We start from the raw sequence: 24662 nt of genomic DNA, 5'->3' as shown, positions 1-24662 counted from the left end.
CTGCTTGTCAACTTGAAACTTTGTTGGTGAGTTTGTTCCTGGAGTCTTCTCCGAATCGAAACAAAGTTAGGAACTCAGAAACTATGGACTGCAAGCTCACTTAGATTTCTAGGGCCAGTTTTAAGGAAAATCTATGAAAGGAAGCTCTAATGATTCTGAAAATGTGACTCTCACTGTAAAGTCAGGAAACAGATTATGTTGTTCCCAATGTGAATGATGAGTTTATGTTCATTGTGCCAAGGGATGGGCTACATGACTGTGAGGTCTTATATGGGAAAATTATTTCCCAATTCCCACTGCACAAACATATTAGTGTATCTCAGTTGAACAACAAACAAAACAACCTTATTGCTTAAAAATAAGGCAGAATGTTTGCTAGAAATTTACTGTTTTATCCTGGAGGCAACAACGTTAAGTATTTGCACATTTTATTAGTTTAATAACATCCACTCATTTTCTCATAGCTATATTAATTCTAATGGATCCCCATGGAAGTCATGCTGAATACTTGCAAAATAACTGATACACAGAGCTTCTCCTCCACACCACGAAAGTGGCAAAATGCTACTGAACCCAACAAGATTCTTTCCTGTGTTCTCTCCATCTCCCCCCAAAAAAGAATTCTTGTTACAGCAGAAACTTGTAATATTCACAAAACTTCTGGAGAAGTTTGTAAATTTAACAACTACAGCTCAACCAAAGCTTTGTGCAAAAACACACTTTACATTGTTTTGTTTATAGCACAACTATCCTTCCCTGATGGCTTTGAAAAGGCTGCTACAATCAGATCATTTCTCTGACATTCTTTTGCTTGTCAGCTCTTGCTTCTTCAGGATCTGACAAAGACTCTGGCAGACCTACCTGCAGGGACTCTACTGTTTTCACCACTAGTTCCTACCTTCTTCCCCTCTCTACTGAGGTCAGAAGAGAAGGAGCAAACAACATGTTAAAATTCATAACCTGATGTATTTTACCTAAACTGCTGAAGTGTTTAAGTATCTGCCATGAGTGATACAGGGCAGACAGGGGAAAAGACAGGGCAAACAGCTTGGGCAATATCACACTGCTGTAGCCCTTTGCTTCAGCACATGGGAAGAACATTTGCAAGTGCTCCGACATCCATGAAAATATATCCTGAGCTTCCTGAAAACCTCATATCCAGAACTCCAAATATTATGGACTGACTGCTGATCACTAAGCCACTAGACAATAATTCACAGCACTTCTGTAATGAAGAAATGCCAAACAGAACACTACCCTATTTGCAGCCCCTTTAGGTTATTAACAAAAGGATGATACCACAGTGGACAGTGGTCTTCCTCAGGTGCTGTGCTGCCAAAGAGCCTCAACTGAGTTTTTTGGTCTTGAGGGAACAAAGCAAAACAAAGAAAAAAAAAAGTCAAACCCCCAAGTGCTATAGTTTTTATACTTACTTCATTATCCTTTATAAGTCTTTTCACTATTAAATATTTTAACGTGAGATAAATGAACCAGGGGACAGTTATTTCTCCATTAAGAATTTATACTTAACCCTGTCAGTGACTAGACACTCACTGCTGTTTTAATATGAAAGGTGACTCAACACTTTTGGCTTTGACATCCTGTATTGAAGAGCTGAGTATGTATTACCTTTCACCTGAGAGTCCAAAGATTTTTGATTATTAACTGTCATGCAAATGAGCGCTCCTCTAACCTCTGCCTGCTCTCATGCTGCCAATTACTTTGTACAGCCTCCCCCTATGCCAGCAAAGGAGTTAAACTTCCCCAAGTTTTTGCCACAAGTTACCGTTGTCCATAATTTCAATTTTCTGTTGCTACCGCTGAAGCAACCACAGAACAGAGGCAGAATATAATTATTAACAATACCACACATTTCTGTGCCTTACTTAGTCTGCAGTATACTATGAGCCAATGATACTCGTTTTGAGTCAGCGTGGCTATTTAATTTAGACACCCACATGCCAAGCATACACTCATCAGTAATATTTTTCCATCTCAACAATGTGTTGAATTCCATTCAACTGTACTGTTTGAACTTCCTGCTCTTCTCTTAAGTATGTGTGGCACCTGAAATTCTTCCACTGCAGTCTTGGTAATTTCCAAACTAGCATACATTAAGCCTCATTACTACCAGGGAACTCGAGGATAACCCCCCTGATCTTTCCCTGTGCTACCAATAGCTTCTAACGCTGGCATGTATTAATACAGAATAGCAGTATTTTAGTTGGAAGGGACCTTCTAGCCTAGCTGCCTGACCACAAGTTAAGCATGTTATTAAGGGCACAAACTGCATTCCAACTATTGATGCTTCAGTATCGTTCCCATAGTTCTCAGTAATTCCTTAGGTAGGACACTGACAAGCAATTCCTCAGTCTTCCAACTTGAGTAAGAATCAGATACTCAGATACTTTGTCTTGCCTTGTGTTAATAAGATGCTCAGTTCTTCCAAAGACATTTCAGATGACTTTCACAAGACCAAGATATTTATTTCCCTGGTCTTCCCAGGAATTTGTTTCTTGGAATTAATCAAGTATATTTATTAACTTCTTATTTTGTTATTCAACTTCTTCAGCCTTTCAACTAATTCAAACATTCTTCAAAATCTATCAGTGATTCCAGCCAAATTAGTATGTTTCTCTTAAATCCAAATTGCTTATGACCCCTCTTTCTATATACCGCTCAGAGACAGTCAAAAGTATCAGGTATCTTCTGGCATGGAAGTGAATACACGGTTTTTAAATGTTCTGTATTTACTTGAATCCACCTGTTAAGACTCAGGTTTACGAGAGTTTCTTGCTGGACAACTAGCAGGGTTTCCCAAGTTAACTTAAGCAATCGTTATTTTTCAGTATATGAACATTTCGTATTATTTTTGCTTGAAAAAAAAATCCCTGCTAAACTTACGTTTCAATTTCTACATTTCTCTTTCTATACATTTTAAATTCTTACCTAATCAGTGGGCCAGAGCTCCACCATCTTCACAAAAAAAAACCAGTTCAGTCCTGCTACTTCTAAAATGCCTTTTTATTACTTTGTCAATGTGTCACTTTCTTTGCATTATGACATGCCAAAATTTATGTAAAATCCATAGTTTTAAGATATGCTTGGATAACATACATAGTCACAAGATTTCAGTATCTTCATTTTGAACTGGCTCTCTGTGGTCCTGCTTGAGCAGGGAGGGTTGGACCAGATAACCCTTCCCATCTCAATCAATCCGTGATTATCTACTATACTTGCTTCTGTTAAATTTCTTTCAGATTTTTCTCAAAATGCATAATAAAATTCTATCTTTCATGTATTAATACACACAGAGATTCTGTCTGCCCGGTACTCACAGCACACAACTGCATCTAAACTGCGTCCACAGTCTGCATAGATACAGATTTTAGAAAACTCATTTCTTCAGTACTTTTACCTCAAGAGTTGTCTGCCCTTAAAACGAAAAAAAAAAACAAACCCAAAACCAGAAATTTGTCTTAACAAAATCCCCCATAACACTGGCATGCAGAGAACAGTTAAATCAAACAACTAAAACAGGGAAGTTTGATCTGTGCTTGATTTCCATTAGTTCATATTGCTAAGGAAGATTGGGAGAAGTGAAAAATGGCAGAAAAGGCAGTAGCAATAACTGCAAGTCAAAAGCCACTATTTTCACACAGATAACAATGAAGAGCAATGCAAGAGCAGTTTCCCCCTTGCTAAATCTTCACAATGTGTAAAACCACTGAAGCACTTTTAATAAGTGTAGTTCCCTGCATCCCCCTTTTAATTTACCAGAAAACATTCATGATCTTCATGACATTTACCTGCTGGAGGAATGAAGAAATATTTTGATGGACATAACCAAATTAAACGAAGCTGCTGATTAAGACATGCATGTGATTACCACTGGGGATGGAAAGCAGACAGTCTAAAAGAGATGCAACTGTTACTCAGCAGTTACTTATCCGTGAGTAATTTTATCTATGCAACCTATCAGCCCTGGGAAAGGCTAGCAACAATCAGCACTGTTGCCTGTGTAACTGACTGAACACTGGCAAGAATAACCCAACATCTTCATACTCACAAGTTGACAACCAGAATACTACAGAATTTTATACTTACAGAACTGCTTTACAATTTTTGTGTAAGTGCAATGCAGAATGGGATACAGCAGGAAGCAGGATGTCAGGGGAAGAGCTGATTGTTTTTCTTTAAAATGCCATGCAAATCAATGTAAGAGGAAGAAAAAATATATCTAAGAATTAAATCGGAAAAAAATGCCAAAAGAAATTAAAGAATGAGAAAAAACAGATTAAGAAAAAGCAGACACAACAGATATTCCTGCTTTTAAGGTAAGCAAATTTTGTTTATTCACATTTGCTACAGTTTTTTAACACATTCTGTATGTCCTTGGTCTTGGGAAAGTGCAAAAAGTTCCTCATGGACTTAGTGTGGCACGTTACATGGGTCTTAGGGAAAAAAGCCATTCCTATCTGAAACTCAAAATAAACTTTTTAAAGAAAAATTAGGGAGTTGTATCGATCAAACATTTGGGGGTGAAAGCCTAAAACAGATTTTTTTTTCTTTTAGGTTACTATTTACAAAAAGGCAAAAGTTTTGATCTACACTTAATTCTACTACCTCTATTTTACCTGAAGAAAATTTTTTTACCTGTAAGTATAACAAGTAAGATCCTGTTAAATCCATATTACTTCTCATAAAGCCTACCAGAAGCTAATCCCTTTTCAAACAAAACCATTTGTTTTGCATAAATTCAAACCTAATTATTTGATGGTGTTCTAATAAGGAAATAGGTACTCAGATATACGAAATGCTTATGAAAATTATAGTTCAAACTGAACATCTCAAAATTATTTAATGTGGTTCATTTATAACTGCTTTAACAAAAACAACTGGAGATTTAGAATTTGGGTTAATACAGGCTTTCAAAAAGTAGCCTAATTCATCTATCTTTCTTAAAGACGTGAATTCAACACAAACCACAGGAACTGTTTCACTGAAAACTAAATTATCTATAGGGCAAATTATATACATATGTATACAAAGAGCAATATATACATATATCTATATACTTAATGATCTCCACACATTCTTAATCTACCATAACTGATGTATGATTGATCTTAAAAAAAAAAAAGGAACATCTAAATGGACATATGTAAAACCCAAAATACCACCTACACTCTCAAATACTTTGGGGGGAAGGGGGAGAATGCTAAAAATTTGAAATCCAAGAAATGTCTCACTTTTTATGGTAAACAAGTGTGAAGTCCAAACAATAAAAAATTACATGCAACTATTTGATTAAATAGAACACTTAAATCTGAAGATGTAGACAAAAGAACCCATAATTCCATAATCCCTCTACACAATTTTACCTTTTTCATCTAGCCTTATTGACTACTCAATGTCCAACCTGCAAGGGGGTATTAATATATAGATAGATGTATTGGAGGATTATTTTTTTAATAATCTGGAACAATCTTGGCTTTGTAACACAAGATGTAAAGCTACTTGGTCTTATTAGTACTGTTACAGTAGGTATTTGCTTATTGTCAAAATACTCTAACTTCAGTCTTGCAACTTCTTCAGACTACGCGACTAACACATCACTGTAATATGCCCAGAGCTAAAGTTTGAGCAATATATATCATAATGGGAATAAACAACAATACTTCAAATACTAATACTTGAAAACTATGAGTCAAAACAGAGTCATTATTTTTAGCTCAAATACAGAGTCATCTCCAGCAAATGTAGCTTTGTGTTTAATCAGTAAGCACATGTGAAGACTTACAGAAATAAACACACCAACCCAGCTTTTAAAAACTCACTTCCCCTTTGGAGAGGTGTGTACAAATCCTACAGGGAACTTTAGACCAGCCATGCAAAAAAAACAAACAAATAATAAAATGTATATAACTAGTTCAACACATCACTCCAAATTCTTCCTCAAAATAACATGGGTGAAATCTAAGAGCAAAGTCACAAATGCAAGTCTGACAAAGCCCTCGTTTCCATTAGGATTTACATGCCAAGAGCTTCATGACAGAAGGAAAGACAATCAGACGTATTACCTGTAACTGAGTTTTGCAATACGTCAACAGCACTCATGAAGCAAGAGGCAGCCTATTGTATAATTGCATGAAAAATTAAAATTGAAAACAAACACAATTACAAAATATACATTTATCTAAGTGACCTGGTGTACACAAACACATGCTGTAAAAATCTGCCTGTTCGAAAAGCTGCAGATGTGATATTTAGCACAGCCATCAGAGGACAAAGGATTTTATTACTCCTCTGAAGTTTGGTGGAAATTGATGTATATTAATAACACCTTGCAAAAAAGTCAAATGTGGGTTATTACAGGGATATTTCTGCTACATTTCAGTTTTACATTTCCTTCTCAACTCCCAAGATGGTCGCCACAACCTCTTCAGGCATCTTTCCTCTACATGTCTACACCTGGCCTTAAATGGCCATGCTTAGAAAACAAGCATCTGTTAACCAATAATGAAATATCGAAAAATTTGAAAAATCATGGCAGTCAGGTGAAGTTCCCAATGACTGTAAAAAGGGAAATATACTCCCCATTTTCAAGAAGGGGAAAATGGATGACCCCAGGGAATTACAGACCAGTCAGTCTCACCTCTGTGCCTGGCAAAACTTTGGAACAGACTCTCCTGGAAGGCATGCTAAGGCACATGAAAAACAACAAGGTGCTTGGTGACAGCCAGCACGGCTTCGCTAAGGGGAAATCCTGCCTGACCAATCTGGTGGCTTCTATGATGGGGCTACAGAACTGACGGACAGGGGTAGAGCAGTTGACATCATATACCTGGACTTGTGCAAAGCATTGGACACTGACACGCATGACATCCTTGTCTCTAAACTGGAGAGACATCAATTTGATAGGTGGACCACTCAGTGGATAAAGGACTGGCTGGATGGCTGCATGCAAAGAGTGATGGTCAATGGCTCAATGTCCAGCTGGAGACCAGTAACAAGTGGTGTCCCTCAGGGACAGGTGTTGGGAGTGATCTTATTCAACATCTTTGTCACTGACATGGACAGTGGGATTCAGTGTGCCCTCAGCAAGTTTGCCGATGATACCAAGCTGTGTGGTTCGGTTGATATGCTGGAGAAAAGGAATGCCATCTAGAGGGACCTTGACATGCTTGTGAGGTGGGCTGATGCCAACCTCATGAAGTTTAACCATGACAAGTGCAAGGTCCTACACCTGGGTTGGAGCAAGCTCAGGCACAGCTACAGGTTGGGCAGAGAAGAAATTCAGAGCAGCCCTGTGGAGGACTTAGGGGTGCTGGTCAATGAGAAAATGAGCATGAGCCAGCTTCAGTGTGCCCTCACAGGCCAGAAAGCCAACCGTATCCTAGGCTGCATTAAAAGGAGTGTGACCAGCAGGTCAAAGGAGGTGATCCGTATGAAGACGGGCTGAGAAAGTTGGGGATGTTCAGCCTGGACAAGAGAAGGCTGCACGGAGACCTCATAGCAGCCTTCCAGTATCTGAAGGGGACCTATAGGGATGCTGGTGAGGGGGACTGTAGTGACAGGACAAGGTGACAACGGGTTCAAACTTAAAGGGGAGGTTTAGACTGGATATAAGGAAGAAATCTTTACTGTTAGGGTGGAGAGACACTGGAATAGGTTGCCCAGGGAGGTTGTGAATGCTCCATCCCTGGCAGCATTCAAGGCCAGGTTGGATGAAGCCTTGGTTGACATGGTTTAGTGTGAAGTGTCCCTGCCCATGGCAGGGGGGCTGGAACTAGATGATCTTAAGCTCCTTTCGAACCCTAACTGTTCTGTGATTCTATTCTATGATTCTATGATCCTGCCCCCCTACTCTCATGAGACTTCACTTGGGGTACTCTGTGCAGTTCTGGTGTTCTCAACATAAAAAGGACATGGAACTGTTGGAAAAGTTCAGAGGAGGTGCATGAGGATGGTCAGGGGACTGAAGCACCTCCCATATGAAGACAGGCTGAGAGAGTTAGGGATGTTCAGGCTGGAGAAGAGAAGGCTGCATGGAGACCTCATAGCAGCCTTCCAGTATCTGAAGGGGACCTATAAGGATGCTGGGGAGGGGATTCTTCATTAGCAACTGTAGTTATAGGACAAGGGGACAATGGGTTCAAACTTAAACGGGAAAGTTTAGATTGGATGTAAGGAAGGTGTTCTTTACTGTAAGGATGGTGACGCACTGGAATGGGTTGCCCAAGGAAGTTGTGAATGCTCCATCCCTGGCAGTGTTCTAGGCCAGGCTGGACAAAGCCTGGGTGACATGGTTTAGTGGGAGGTGTGCCTATCCATGATGGGGGGGGGGGGTGGAATTAAGATCATTAAATGATCTTAAGGTCCTTTCCAACCCTAACTATTCAATGATTCTATGAAATACAATCTTAAAAGATATTGATAGAGATGACATCTGGTCTTTATTTGCAAGCTACACATTTTACATACCAGCTTGAAAAGCTCTTGACTACCATTCTAAAAGCCACAGCAGGTATTCTGAGTGGGATTCAAATTAAATCCTGCTACAAAGTTTCAATATGTAAGCAATTACTATAAAATAAATCTTACACAACTTGTTTGAGATAACACCCAGGTAGCTAGAACTAAATATTCTTCTTTGTTATGACATCATTTAAAATGCTTTTCCACTATATGACTGTGAAGTGCCTCCGACTTCATTATCAGAAGCATGACATAACTGGTGTTTGTTGTGCTTTTAAACAAGATTTGTCTCATTTTGAGACAAGAATCTAGGCACTGGCTTTGCAGCTACACTGGAATTGTTGCGTTATGCAGAATAATCAAGACAACAGCTATGCTTTGTGTAGGTTAAATTCACATTAAACAAGGAAAGTATTTTCAAGTAAATTTAGTGAAGGTAGGAGAAAGAAGATTGGTAACTCACATATCTTACACATAATACACACATATTTGTAAAGCATGTTTGCTCTATAGTTAGATGTTGTTTCCTCTGTAGAGCTTTTATAAGAAATGTTTAAAAAAGAAAACACAATGTATTAAATGCTTTTTTCACAGGAGATTCCCAATACAAAAACATTAAACACTGAAGTGACCTTTGGTTTCTTTTTACTGCAACAGTGAGTTTTTGTATCATTCCACATTCAAAAGCAGCATCAAGACATACAACAAAGAATTCAAACCATCTACTTGCTTCTGTGTATGAAAACTTGCACTCATAAAAGAACTGATGTACTGTTAAATCAGAGGGGAGGGAGGAATATCCAAAAGTGAACCACGAAGTGCTGCTAAAAATCAGTCTAGTTCACAGTATGCAACATGCTGATGTTCTGTTAACAACACTTGCCCCAAGCATCTGCATTATCCAGCCCAGTGAGGAGACTGTAAAGAAACACCTGAGAGAGCAAACCTGGAGTAAAACATGTACCTAAAGTTTCCAATGTGCACTACTACTACTACTGCGTAAGGTTTTATCTATACTGCCATAACAAGAGGCATCTTCTCATCAAGAGACAGACAAGTCTGACTTTTTCAGCCAACTACTTGCACCATTAGCTCAACCATGGTATCAGATATGACCATAACTGCCTCAGCTCTGTGCCAATATCCCTAACACAGAAGAAAATATTAAGTACTACAGGGTAATGTTACAGAAAAAAAAAAAGTACCATTCCCTATTAATGCAGAAAAAAAATACTATTCAAATAACATGGACTTTCCAGTGTGTAACATCCACATAATAAACTGCAGAATCTTCATTATCAAGCAGTTTCCCACATGCATTTGTATACGAACTATTCTGCTGGGACAAATTCTGAATTTTCAACTCCCTGAACACTTCAGAAAACTGTCAGGTGATTTAGTGTCATTTTTATAGATATAACACAAACTACACCACCACAAAATTATCGTTTCCCTTTTTATTCGAGTTTCCTTCCCCCACCTGTCTAACACATTTATATTTGCACTGACACAAACTGAGTTGCATTCCAGAAGAACATAGACAATAACTCTTTGAGGCTCTCAACAAAACTGCAACTGTTGTTAGCATTTGGTTTTAAACCTATACATGAGTAAATATAATAGAACATTATGTTTCATATGTAAAAATGGTAACATGGGGTAGTAATTAGGTTTCAAATGCATTCATATCCCACATACCTGAAGAGCTATAACATCAACTGACATTAACTAAAGAAGCCTGATCCCTCACTTGAGATGCAACAAAGACTTCTGTAAAGGAGAAACTAATATAAATCCAAAAGTATTTTGTCAACATGCAGCATGTGACAAGCAAAAAGGCAAAATAAGAAGTGTCACCGATTCTCATTTGCAATGACCTATATAATATAGCTCATAAATGCCTACACTGCTCAGAAAAAAAGCATCCCAAAAATCAGCTGATTTTTGGGATCATCACATCACATATAAAAAAAAAACACGTTATGCATTTTGGTGTTAAGCCATCTTGCTTCAACCAGTAAGCCAAAACAAATATAAAACGTCCCGAGTATATTAATTTTCTCTCAAGGAATTACAATCTGAAGTAATGAAATAGATGAGGAATGAACAATGCCAAAAAAGAAAAAAAAATCTTTGCACAACTACTGCCAAGGAGATTAAGCCCCAAACTGTTAGTTGTAAGCACCATCCACTCAGGGCAGCTGGCATTTTGCTCAACTTTGTTATTGTAGTCTGCGCAGACAAGCTTGAAGAAGAATTAAAAGCTAACACTTCATTGTGTGGTATCAACTACCAAAAGCGTTTGGCCTTCTCGCTCCACCCTCAGAAAGCAGTCATTATCCTTAAAGAGCACTAAATAAAAAAAGAATAACGCAAGTTTTCACGCTCTCGGTGCATCCGAACAAAGCCCGTTTTACACGAATTCCGCACACAGACGCAACTATCCGTGGGGCTGCATAAAAGACCCGCACTCGGTGCCGAAGCCTACTGTAACCCCCGACGTGTGGGTGCCCCCCAGCCTGCCCACGCCCCCGACATTCCGCGCCCCACTACCTCTCGCCACCTGAACCTCGACGCCGCCGGCCTGGACCGCGGCAACAACTTCGCCCCCCGAAACCCACTGGGGTGGAAGCTACTTCCGCAGTCCGCGCTCCTCTCGGCTGGCCGAGAACACGATGCCTCCCGCCCCCCGCAGCACCGCCGTCCCCCTCACACCGGCGGCGCCGCCGCCTCCCCTCCCAGCGCTCCCTCCCCACCTCGGCGCCGCTCCCCGGTGAGCCGGGAGGACACAAAGGCGGCGAGGCGCGGGAGGCCGCCGAGCAGGCCCCGCGCCGCCCGGTGACCTGCCACAACATGGCCCCCTCCGCCCTACCTCTCCCCTTCCTCGGCGCGCAGTGGAGGCCAGAAACAAAAGGGGGCTGGAAAAAAGGGACCCGCCCGCTCACGGCCTACCCCGCGCAGCCCCAGCCCCCGAAGGTACTCACGGGCTGGCCGGCGACGCTGTTTGCTGCGATGGAGCCGGAGCGGGCGCTGGGACAGCCCTGCCTGCCTGCCTGCCTGTCTGCTTGCTTGCCCGCCCGCCGGCCCGCCACCACCCGCCTCCTCCCCCCGCCTCCTCCTCCTCTCGCCACTGCTCCTTCCTGCCTCCCCGCCCCCCCTTCGGCCGCGAGGGGCTCACAACAACATGGCGGGAGGGCGAGCCCGGCGCGCGCGGAGGCACAAGGACAGCGAGAGCGCGGCAAACCTCCACCGGCCGCCGCTCGCCCCTGCCGCCGGTGTCGCGCATGCGCGCCACGGCCCGACGGCGGCCCCCGGCCCCTTCCGCTGCGCAACGCGCATGAGCCCGCGGCAGACTCGCTGTGTACCCTCACTCCTCCCCAGCCCCCTCAGTCGTTAGTGCGGCCGCGCTGGCCTGTCCGAGGAGCGCGTATTATTCCTGTTTATACTCCGCGTGTTCGTCGCCTGCCTTACGGGGAGGGGCGGCGGCGGTGAGAGGTGGCTCCTGCCCGAAGGCCTGGAGTTAGGAGACAAAGGGGAAGGCGAGGCCCCCGCTCAGGGGTACCCGGTGGCTGCCAGCGCCGCCCGCAGGGCGGGTTATGTCGTGTTGACAACGCATCGGCGCGGGTATTCATTAGCCGCTGTGCTGGCGGTTGCTGCGCTGTGGTATTGGAGAAAGAGTTAATTTCCTTCGAGAGAGTTGAATGTGGGATCTCTGATACAGTTTGGTGGTCGCTGTTGGTAAATACGGTGCTGGACAGTAGCACGCGCTGCTGGAAGTGGTTCTTAACACCCCCACTTAATACTAGCATAAATTCTAATTACCTAGCAGCCCCTGAAAAAAAAGAGCTTTGCTTGTCAGTGACATTTTAAAATACGGATTTTCCAAGAAAACTCACGATTTTGCTTTTTACCAATTCTTACAAGAGTTGGTTGGCAAGCACTCCGTTTCAACAAACAGCGCGCAGATGCCATCCACAGATGAGACCTTCAGACGAAACCGGGTCATCAGTCCTGCGGCTGTGCACGATGGTGCTGCCGGCCGTCTTCTGTAAGCAGAAGAGAGGCAGACTCTGCCAGTCCCAAAGGCTTCATTCCGGGTATGGGAGGGAGAGAGCGGGCGGGGTAGGGTGAGGGAATAATAAATACCACCAGTACTGGTGATGCCGCTGGCAGCAGCAATTGTGGGGATGAGATGTGTGACTGCCAAGTGTGTTCTTAAAAATAGAGATGCCTCGAAGGAAAAAACCTCACTGTTTTCAGTATTTATAGACATGGTTAAAAACATGAAAGTTCCCAGCTCCTGATAAAGATAGAAATATTTTTCCAATAAATGAAAATTATTTCTCCAGCTTCATACTAGCCAGCTATGCAGATGTCTGCAGTCTGCTGCTGCTTGAGTGGCTAATCCCTGTGATCCCAGTGTCCTGTCCCACTGCCACCTTTGGGCTGTCTCCAGGGAGGCTGCAGGCCTGAAAAGCTAGTTCTTTTGCTTGCTTGAGGAGAGCAGGCCTCAAAGTCACAACCTCCAAGTCAGCCCTTCCCTTCACGCAGGCTGGCTGGGACTGAAGAAAACCCTGTTTTGTTTTTGGCATTCCAAACACTTAGAGCAGCTGGTCTATGTTACACCAGCTTTCTGCCTCAGAGCCTCTTGGGAACCCTGTTTGTCCTGGATAATTCTGATCGGTTTTGTCTGATGTTCAGGAAGAACTCAACATGCATTTGGTAAGGATAAGCTTGAAAAACTTCTACATCAGTCTGCTTATCAGTACTGAAAAACCCAGCCTGATCACAAACCAGAAAAATGTCTTAAGTGCAATTTGGATTTGATCTGAGAAATATAATTACTTGAGTATTTTCTAAAGTATTTGTCTAAAAAAAACCAAACAAACAAAAATCCGCCACCACACACCTCACAAATTTAACAGTGGCACTGAAGTTTCTGGCTCATGCTAAAATAGTTACAGAAAATCTTTCTCTCTTGCCTTTGTTCTGAGTGGAAACTTTAAAAGTCCTTAACACTTTAGAAAGTTTAACTTGGTATCACTTCATTACAACATGCTTTCCCTATCTATTCCTATTTTTAAGGAGCTTAACAGCTGACTGGGTTCTGCTTGCACTCCAGCCATTTCAGATAAACTCCATTAACACAGTTATGCTTTGTTTTTTTCTGTGAACAAGCATCCTCAACAAAAAATACTAAATACACAGTCTCAGTTTAGATAAGGTGGGTGAGGATAGGGAAAGCCTGAATGCTATTGTTTTCCCCCATAGTCTTCCTATGAGACTTTGGGTGAGGCACTTAACTGAAGTGCACTCAGAAGTAGAAAGCTGCAGTCCTAACCGTCCCCACTCAGCTAGTGTCTGATCCTGAAGATGTCTACATTTTCTAAAGCCATGAACTTCAGGACCTAAAACTCTGTACATGAACAAAATTTGTCCTCCTGTGCCACAGTATCCATGTCCCCCACACACAGTGCTGTTAGATCTAGCAGGGTAGCAGATAATTAACCTGTATTAATTAAAACCAAGGTATTCCTCCTTGAAAAATGAATCAACTAGATGTAGTAGACCTTCTCAAAGCATCTCTGGAAAAGATGTAGGCCCCTGTACGTTCTGAAACGACGTGTAGCCCCCATTGCTGCCAGGACTGGGGAGCACTCTGGTTACATTCCTTTTCTGAAGATTCACAGGTCTGACTTTCTTAGGGAGAGTCCCCAAAATCAGCAGGCTACTTTGGCTGCCCCCTGCTGCAGCTGGGCAGTTTGCAGGGAAGAGCTCAAGGTCTGTCTCAGGTGGTCTACTTAATGGCCTTACTGGCTTTGCAGTCATAGAATCAGAGAATGGTTTGGACTGGAAAGGACATTTAATGATCTTCTAGTCCAAACCCCAAGTCTAATTACCCCCAGTGTAATCCCCAGTCAAGCTACCATCTTACCACTCCAGGAGCAATCATAAATGGGAGACTCTCAGTTCTCTGAAATAATAGCTGCAGTTAACTACTTACCACCTTTACAAAGAGGTAGCACTGCTGCTCTGAAGCAATTAGAGCTATCTGTCCATGTTCCAGAGTAGGGCCCTGGAATGGTAGTTTATATCGTTAGTGTGGCCCTTGTTAGCTACATCTCTAAGATATGCCGGTCTGAATGTATGTTTTGTGCATTTACAGGAGCAGACCCTGTTGTGAAGTTACTAATTTTCCCGCATACTGCATAGCAAATCTAGACATCCAGTGCGCAATTCTGGATTCCATGTTGTCAACAGACATACAGTTAATTAACTGAAGAATTAATGAGTCTGAAATATTACATTCACAAAACTTGCTGCTAAATGCATTGCTATGGGAATCTTTAGGGGTTTAGGCCAGTAGTGATCCTAATACATAGGAGCGTTTACTGAGATAGGAACTCTGGCCCAGTGGGCCAAGTGCCCCCTTTGGCTAGCCTCTCCCCAGAGCCTCAAAGAAATGTGCTGACAAAGCCCCAGACTCTTCCTACAGAGTGACTATGAGGGTGGTGAGACACTGGAACAGGTTGCCCAGAGAAGTTGCGGCTGCCCCATCCCTGGAAGTATTCAAGGCCAGGTTGGATGGGGCTTTGATCAACCTGTTTTTTTCCAGTTTAAAGCCATTATGCTTTGTCTTCCACTACATGCTATTATAGAAAGAGTGGGTTTGGACTTACTTGTTACTATACTAATGTTCTGAAATGTGGGGATTCTAACTTGTCATTCAGTTATGCAGTCATTGCTCCTGTAGACATGATCAGCTTTTCGAAAGAAAGTGTTCTGTTAAGGGATTCACATGGAATTCATGAACTTGTCCCAGCAAAGAAGTATTTCTCCTAAAGTGCTTTACTAAGTAAGTCTAAGCTAGAATGGCTGAGAAGGTGTCAACTCAAGACTTGTTTCACCAGCAAGACGGCTTTTGTCTCTGGGTCATTCACCCGCTCATAATTGTGAGAGATATAAACAAGCTTCATAAACATACCTCAGAGTCACAACCGCCACAGACAGTCATTGTGATACAAGAAGAGTAACTAATGGTGTTGCTTCATGTGCATGAATAGCTTGAGAGAGGCAAAGCCAGAGATAATGCCAGCTGTTTTTTAGCTTCACATTCACTTCATTCACAACAGAGTGGCTGTCAATGATTATCTTAAGAAAAAAGCCTGCTTGTCTCAATATATTTTTCTTTCCAGTGGAGAATTAAGTTCCAGGAACTTTTCAGGCTGAACACAGACCGTGGCTCTTAGAACTAAATATCTTGTATTATACTCTGTACAAAGAATGAAACCTCAAAGGTGAACATCAAATTGATTGTCACTATTTTCATATATTAAGCAGTAATGAGTAAACACTCTAATTTCTAAAATGGGGGAAAAAAGTTAAAAAAAAACCAAATACCAGGCAATGGTGGAAGTAATCACAAGAGCTCTGAATAAGAGGCAGTATTTTGTTGCACACTTAGAATAAGATAATTCAGCCTTATCAGAAGAAGGAAGGATGGGAAGAATGTGGGTTGTTGGGTTTTGGTTTTTTTTTTTCCTCTCCTAAGGAAAAACATTCCAAGAATCCCAAAAGCATATCCATAAGTGTTAATTTTGTTGCATAAAGTTTCACTAACTTAACTTGCATGAACTTGAACTTCTCTGTATCTTAAAAAATGTGAACCAGTAGTACAGAGGGTAAACTAGAACAAAGATCTGCAACAGTAGTTTGGCTTGTATGATTTATCTTATATTCACCAACACTCTTCTACCTATTGCTATATCAAATGCTGATCCTGCCAACTTCAATGGGTTCTCCTGACAGAGCTCTGAACAAACAGCCCAATACCAAGTGGACTTTTCTGAGGGTAACACACAGTATCTGTGGTCATCTCTGCTCTTGCAGTGTAATCACTAGACTATATATTTTTCTTCTATCTTAACCATACCTGAAGCTCCCTAGAATTTCCTGTTCTCACCCAGTGTCAGGGGGACTGACCACAAGCAACGAGGTATGTCTATATGACTGGACACATCATCTGAATACCAAAACACAGCACAGCCATATTAGCTCAGGGCTAGTTAGGAGCCCCATTCTGACTCACCCTTACAGCATGCAGACATACCCACTGGCCCCCTTTCCATGTAGAGAATACAGCCGTTTTATGCCAAATATGCCTTCAGAGCAACGAGTATTGCAATGCAGTGAATATACAATGCCAGAGATGTATTCAGGAAGGGAAATCTGAGCTTGGTTCCTGAGCGTAAACAAAATGGTTGAGTACTGTAGCACTAAAAAGTAGGTGTCAATGTTATTCATCTATTGCATAAAGTATTACATAAACAGTGACAGTGTATTCATATATATATAGGCTTACCTTTAAATGTATCTGTGGGTTTTAGAGAGTTCTAAAGTACCTCTTCAGTTTCTAATCCATCCCTCTTCCTAGGCAGCTAGTCAAATGCAACAAAACAATAATTTCATTGAGCTGAAATAATGTGGGGTTTCATACTGCAAAATTCAGGTTCTTTGTCTGAGTCAGCTCTTCTTCTCTTGCAGTGCAGGACCCCTGCCTTCAGCTAATCTGCTATCAGGGCCCAACAGCCGTTGTGCATCCACACCCCCCCGTGCTGGGGTGGGGGCCCAGGAGTGAGCCTGTGTGTGGAGTAGAAAATGAAAAAGGCAGGGCGAGAAGGAAGAGCAGCACTTTGTTTTTCTGCAGGAGCTTCTGGGGGAGGAACCCACCACACACCCACCCAGCTACACCTTTGCCATTCCTGTAACACTGGGAGCAAACAGCTTTGCAAGAGGGAAACAGAGATTAGCTGCTCAGATAGGAATAATCAATTGCCATTCCCCTGGCACAGGAAAAGTAGGCACCAGACCATACCCCACAGCCTGCGACTTGCATTGCCTACTGCCTTGAGCTGGCTCTAGACGGAAATCCAGTTCAGCTAGAAAACTTCTTCTTGCCTCATAATACATCCTGTTAGTGAACTGCAAAACAGGAAGTTTATATGTGTAAATAAGAATTCCTTTCCACTAATTTTGGCTATAGGTTGAGAATTAGAAGAGAACATCTGCAGATTCATCCAGTTTGCATTCAAGAGAACAATACTACTTCAGAGTGATTCTTGGACATCCTCATTATGTCATGAATTCATCACTGGACAGTATCACTGACAAGGGGCAACTAGAGAGCTTTTATCTGGGACCAAAAGAGTCCTTCAAACCTTTAAGCACATTTCTTTTCTTCATACAGTCTCAAATGAAATTTTACCAAATGGACATAAAACCTAGTCCCTAGGCCAAGAAAAGATGTGTAATCCCTTTCATCCTTCTTTTTATTCATATCTATTTGTAACTTTAACTAAAGCATTACAGGTGGGAGTAATTACTATCTCAACACATCTCTAGCTTCCCTGAGATCATTACATTTTCTATTGATAAAATTGTACAAGATGAAATGTTAACTGCAAAATATCGGTTTGTTACATCATAAAGCACCAGCCAGAAATATAAAAGAGCATGTGACTTTTCCAGGCAAACAGGGGTTTTTTTATTTGATATTTGGCAAAGTGAGGTTATAATTAAACAGAATGCTAAAATTAATCCCTTGTCCCAGCTTTTGCTAGGCAGTAACTGGCACAGAGACGGGCTGAGACCCCTTGTCCCTGACTAAGCTTATCCCAGGAGATAACTTCACAGTTCTGTAAGTATGGCGCAGAGCCCATCATACAGTGTATACCTCCTCCACAGACAAAGTGTTTTGGGCACGTGGTGGCAAAGCCTGACCTGACGCTGGCTCTGACTGTGCTCTGCAGCACATCCCACCCCAGTGTGGGGGAAGAGCAGTCGCAGAGTGATCTCCCCACATGTGCTGTCAGCAGTCGGTGCCACAGGGATAAGCCTAACCCAGCCCCACCCTGTGCTTGGTACTGGGACCCAGGGAAAGCAAACAGGCAGTGGCAGCCCACAAAACTGTCATGAGCTGCTTCGAGCACTGTCACCCCATTTTTCTTCCTGGCTGTTGTTGTCTTGAGTGCTTTTCCTAGTCCCTTAATAGTAGAGCAGGTCCTACCAAAGAGCAGGTCCTACCAAAGATGGATGCTCTCTCCTTTTTGTGATTAAGAAGAAAAGTGGAAAACAGCCCTTTGGGCTTTTGGGCTTTAGGGAGAAAAATGCAGTTGTGGCAGTGGGGCAGGCTGGGGAGGGGAGGTACCTTCTGTAGGCTGAAATGTCCTTAAATGTCGCTTCTGGTCCAGGGTTTCGTTAAAAATAGGTATCAGTTTTGATGAAATCTTTAAGGCACTGGCTTTAGTACCTTCAGTTACTATGCCCCCTTTTCACATAAGAAAAACTGGAATGATTTGGGCAAGTATTATGAGATTTTTGACAATCATAGCGAGGACACTATTTTATTATAGAACGCTATTTAACACATTAAATGTAAAGTTACAGATTAAGTTTTAAGCATGTGTTACAAAAGTTTGTTTTAAAAATAATAGAAACATTTAGTGTTAGAAGAAGTATTACAATACATCTCAGAAATGTAGGAATGCATTTCACTGATTAAACAGAATTTTGGAGTAGAAAATATTGTCATATTTTAATTCTATTTTTAATCTTGCTTGGTAGAAAGTTTTAATGAAAATGTTTTTGCATTCTGGTATTTAAAATGATAGCATTTATTTGATAATGAGTCTGCAAACCAGACTTCATCTAGGACAAGGTAATCTAATCTTGAATTAAATTTAGTAAATAAATGAAAAATTAATTCCAAATTAAGAGTGCAAACAAATGCAGATGAATTGCTGAGGCTAATTTAAAGTACTGCTAGGAAAAGAAAAAGAAAACAAGACAGGTTTGGTATGCTGTTTATATGTACATATATATACACTGCGTATATATATAGCTGTAAAATAAGGAAATACGGATGTAAAAAGGAACAACAGGAGAAATCTGTGTAATATTCCATCAGTAAGTGAAAAAAAATGTAACAATAGCACTTGATACAGAAACTGCTTGCAATGCCAAAATGTGGAATCCTGAAGACAGCATTAGTCTAACCCTGTTGTTTTGCTCTTTTCCTTTGTTTTTTCTTTGAAGTTACTGCTCCAGCAGCCTGGAGATGACCACTTACACAGATACTCTCCTGGGTTGCTCTCAATGGGTGGCTTAGAATCTTCTATGGTTGCATGGGTTTACAATGTTTGCAGAGCCTAGTATGGAAAATTCAACCCTTCTTGGCTTTAACAAAACTTGTTTAACTTCAGAATGCTATTCTAATCATATCAGAAACAGTATTGTCTTTTCTAATTTTATCATAAAAATTTCTAATAATTATTTTGTATTTCTAATAAAAAAATGTTTGTAAACTGAACAGGTCACAGCTCTTGACCTTGCAAGCAGCAGTGAGGTCAGCACTCATGAAGGTTGTAATTCTTTTATTTTCAGCTGTGGTTCTTGTGTTATTCCATCACTATCTTCTAGAACAGTTATTTAAGTGTACAGCCATGCGGCATGTAAGAGTGGGGCTGTTACTGCACTGTGCTCAGCTCAGCAGAGGAGCCCAGAGAGCATGCAGTAGCTTCCTCCTGAATACAGTAAGATAACTACACAAAATGTTTAATATCTGATTTGCAACACATGGGATACCAAGTAAATTTTTATGCAGAATATCTATGAAACAAAAGCAAATGTTTAAATTTAAAGTTTAATAGTTGCAGAAACAGACTCTGCTGAGCCCTTACTGAGCAAGACCAGGGAGCATTGAGCTCACCTTTCTGTGGCCCCCCTGCAGGCTATCTGCAGACCCAGACAGGAAGCTCTAATTCAGTTTATGGTAAATTCTTATTTTTTAGATTCCCTCTTAATCTGCTGGGCTCAGATCTGCTATTGTAACAGGACAGGGAAAGGCAATTGTTGTCCAAACTTAAACAAGCTGTTTTAGTGGTTATTCTTACTGTGAAGCCTAGGGCTGTTGTGTATCCTCAGAAATGCCTTTTTTTTTACCCCAGTCCTATTCCCAGTAGCCCAGGTTGAGGTTTTTGCTACCTGCATCTCACACTGGCAGTTTTACATTCCCAGCCAGAGCTTCTCTGCTGTGAAGCATGCCAGAGACCCTGGTCCCTCGGGGCAAACAAGTGCTGCTGGCCCCTTGGAGCACAAGGGCTGATGGGCATCACAAATCTAAGTTGCTGGCTCCAGGTTACCTCCAGCAGGGTGAAGGCCCAAAGCTGTTCTGTTACAGGGCTCCTATGTGAGAAGAGCCGGGATGCACTGGAGAGGTAGAGGCTTAAACACTATAGAGCATCTCTTCCACAGGCAGGTAGCTCTAAATGAGTCTTTTTCCCTTCTGTTTTCACACAGGACACCTGGGGAATCATAGAATCATAGAATAGTTAGGGTTGGAAAGGACGTTAAGATCATCCAGTCAAACCCCCCTGCCATGGGCAGTGACACCTCACACTAAACCATATCACCCAAGGCTTCATCCAACCTGGTCTTGAACACTGCCAGGGATGGAGCATTCACAACCTCCCTGGGCAACCCATTCCAGTGCCTCACCACCCTAACAGTAAAGAATTTCTGTTATCTCTGCTGCAATTTTTCTTCTGGGCTCAAGACCTATTTTAGGGCTCACTAGGTTTTATTTCCCCCCTTTTCAAGCAGGCATCTCTACTTGTATCATAAGTGTGGGCACCAAGATCTGCCTGCAATTGGAGTTGAAAGCCTGCATTTTGAAGGGGGGGATATTCAGCCTGGATTTGTGGGTTTCCATGTTCTCAAATAGAGAAGACCATCAAACGCACGTCTTAGTCCTGAATGAGTTCTCTAACCGTTAGTACCTCTCATACAACTTGGTGTCTGGTTTTTGGCTTTTTTTTTTTTAATGTAAAAAAATAAAATCTCGATCCCTGCACACATTTGTAAGTGTAATATTGGTGTCTATCACCAAAGAAAGCTATGGGCAATGGTGTTGGCCACTCGATCCTCAGATTGTGGGTTATTTTTAGTCCCCATTCTGAGATTTGTAACTCTTTTCCAAGTGTGGGACAGGGAAGCCAAGCCCATAACTGTGTTCCAAATATGACTCCTGGGACATAAAATTAAATATTGCAAAATACTTGCCCACATGTTTTGTCTAGTGCTTACCACTGACATTGGCCTTTACCTTAAATTAGCTTTCTCTAGTTCTTGTAGCTATTGCTGGGGTAAAAATAGCACCAAGGACATTGAGAAGAATTTCCATTCACGACTCAAGTATACTCTGTGTTACCCTGATATTGAAGAACTAATACTTACTGCAGTGTTTCTTTCTAATCAGCAGTGCAAAATACCAAAACTAAATGTAGACTGAGCCATGTTTCACTGGACAAAACTGCCTTATTGTTTAGAGACCAGTAGATGGCAACCACCCATTGTAATGTCAAAGGGAAATGAAAAGTGAGAGTCGTTTAGGTAGTGGATTTGTCATGTGACAGCTTGAGCAACAAAGCTCAGCTACTCCACATACAGAGAAAGCGGTGCTTTTATTTTTACTCCTCCTTATACCCTCCTGAAGGGGAGCAATGAGATGCCCTTCTACATAGCCAGTTTTGACAAATTGCAGTTGTGACAATGCGTTTGACTAAAATATCTTATTGCTCCTCCTTACTGCTAATATCAGTCAAAAAAAAAGAACAAGTCAATGGGAAAAAAAAAGATCCAAAACAATCAGGCTGTCTTAGCTTCCACAGGAATAGCCTCAAGTTCTTACAATGATTAATTAGACTCATTATTACTTTAGATAGAAGCAGTTAGAACCGAGTAACAATGATCCTGGGATTTGAAATAGACTTTCCTTTAGGAATTTACTGAGGCCATTGATGTACCAGCTAATTAATCCTCGTTATGCGAGTGGTCTTACAGAAATTCTTTTGACACGACTAAGTTCGAAGACATTCTGATTCTTTCTACAACATTAGATTAAAAGTTCTTCATTTCTAGGAGCAAGAACTGTAAAGGTTTGAAAAGATCCTCTCAGGCCCTCCAAGAACTTTGCATTTCCATTTCAGCAAAGAAACTTCATTAAAACAGGAAACCAGTGATGGAAATATATCTGCAAGCTTATGAGAATTATACTTAACTACTTGTAATCATATTGAGTTTTCCTTTAGTGTTGGTTTAACTATATCTTGTTATGTTTTCAGTTAGAATTGGCAAACATAATACATGTGTGGATGTCCATAGTAGAGTGTCTGTAGTGCAAAAAAAGCCAGACCTTTAGACCTCTGAAGGATTCCAGCATGGCCTGACACTGTGATTAGCATTTTTTAACAAGTACCCTACAAATAGCTAAACCAGCTAACAAGAAGAGCACTGTCACTTAGTAGAAGTAAACCAAAATACTCTGCATTACTGAGATGCCTCCCTTCAGGTCCTCAAGCACTTTGCAAACCATTAACTTGAAATGCATTAACTCACACCCTTGCAGTACAAGGTGCCTATGTTTATTATCAGGACTCACATCCTGGCTAGGGAGACTTGAAAACATACTCAGTACAGATGAAGTAACTTTTCACTTCTGTTAAAGCTACAGCTTGGTCAGCTGTGAATTTTTATTGGTGACTTTGAAATTAAGAGAAATCCAGCTGCAATCCATTTCTAGTGAATACAGATGAGTTGGCATTAGGAATAGCTTCTAATATCCCTCACAACTTCCCCCCCAAATTTTCTCATTTCCTTCATCTATTAATAGGATTTATACTGTAAAAAAAAAAAAAAACCTACTCTTCAGTGAGATTTTAGTTGTTTTTTGCTTCTTTGAAGAAATTAAAAGCCTCTAACCTGATGCTAAAATTTGTGCAACTTTATTTGCTATAGGATGAGAAATTATGTGACTTGTGTATGTTGTTTTCCCTATGGGCATGGGAGTTTTGCTAAGAGTCCAAGTGTTATTTTGGACAATTCTTGCAGAAAACTGCAAAGTTAGTGAGATGATTTTTTCAATTATTATTTTAAAACAAAGAAAGAGAAAACTAAACGATTTAGAAGAGAAGGAATTTTTAGAAAAATGATAAAAATACTTCTCTGTTTATATTCATGCACTTTTAGCTCAGATGGTTGAGAAGGACAAACAATTTTAAAGAGTCAAGGTCTGCTGTTTCCATGAAGGGCTGAGGAAGGTCTTACTTTCATTTTCTGGTATGTATCACAACAGGAGTCTGCAAGAGATCACCAAGCCAGTAATTCTCCTTCTTTACAGTTGCAAACAGGGAAGTCTAGTTTAAATTGAAAGGAAGCCATATAGAAATTCCTGTCTGCTCAAGGATTTATACATATCACATCCCACAAAATACACCCTCATGCACCGTAACAATATTCAGATTTATAGCAGAACCTGCCCCAAAGTCTGAAATTTTACCTCTTAAATATCTAAGTAGGAGTCAGTGGCATTTTCAAAAGCTTGTGCTACATTTCTCTTGGGTGTGCACTGAAATGTATATATGATGAGCAGTGACAAAGTCCTCTGAAGATCGTGCTCTGGTACGAATGCACATACCTCATGTGTGTTGGCAAAAAGGGCCCATAAAATGTAATTATGGCCTTTTCACTCTACTGCACTTTCTAAAATCTGCAAAAGCCAGAATCGTGCCCTAGTATTGTGCAGAAGAACAGTCTCTAGACTTTTTTTAACAGAATATTCCTGTGTCTTTGACTAAGACACTGTAAATATTCCTTACTGAGCAAAGCCATGGCATGTTGCATGACAGGCTTGTTTGTTTTATCACTTCATAGTGGGGAATGAGTATATGAGCACTAAAGAAGGTGCTTGAGCATTAACTTGTAATCAAAGCATAAAGTACAGGTTTGCATGGGGATTTTGCTTAACTGATCCTTATTTCAGATGCCATTTGAAGTATAATTTAGAGCAGAGATGATCAGAGGCATAGTCCAGTAAGGTGGTGGTGTTAAATGCTACCATTGCCATTACTTGCAATGACATTCAGAGATAATCAGTCTTTGCAGGATCTGAACCAAGATAAGATGGGTAATGAAAGAATGCAAAATGTGAAAGGTAAGTTTGTATTTCATGACAGTGTTCAGTGTGACTTTTGTAATCATTAACTTAACCCTAAAAGCCTGAGACAGTCCTTATTGAAATGCCTCAGTCTTATTACATATTATCTCCAAACAACATCTCCTAACAT

At 41.1% G+C, this 24662-nt stretch overlaps 1 protein-coding gene across 3 annotated transcripts in view; it reads right to left on the bottom strand.

Annotated features, from left to right (window-relative positions):
* Nucleotides 1-11557, bottom strand: part of PUM2 (pumilio RNA binding family member 2) — a 74600-nt gene extending 63043 nt beyond the window's left edge. For 2 of the 3 annotated variants that reach the window (XM_034060269.1, XM_034060270.1), the window contains exon 1: nucleotides 11466-11554. The gene's annotated coding sequence lies outside the window, so the exon portion shown is untranslated. Of the gene's footprint in view, nucleotides 1-11465 lie in introns of all 3 variants that reach the window. The other variant, XM_034060271.1, reaches the window with a different exon arrangement.
* Nucleotides 11558-24662: the final 13105 nt, after the last annotated feature.

The sequence above is a fragment of the Melopsittacus undulatus genome, chromosome 3, assembly GCF_012275295.1.
Source record: "Melopsittacus undulatus isolate bMelUnd1 chromosome 3, bMelUnd1.mat.Z, whole genome shotgun sequence".
NCBI lineage: Eukaryota > Metazoa > Chordata > Aves > Psittaciformes > Psittaculidae > Melopsittacus > Melopsittacus undulatus.
The sequence above is the reverse complement of the archived record's forward strand: the minus strand, read 5'-3'. Positions and strand labels throughout refer to the sequence as shown.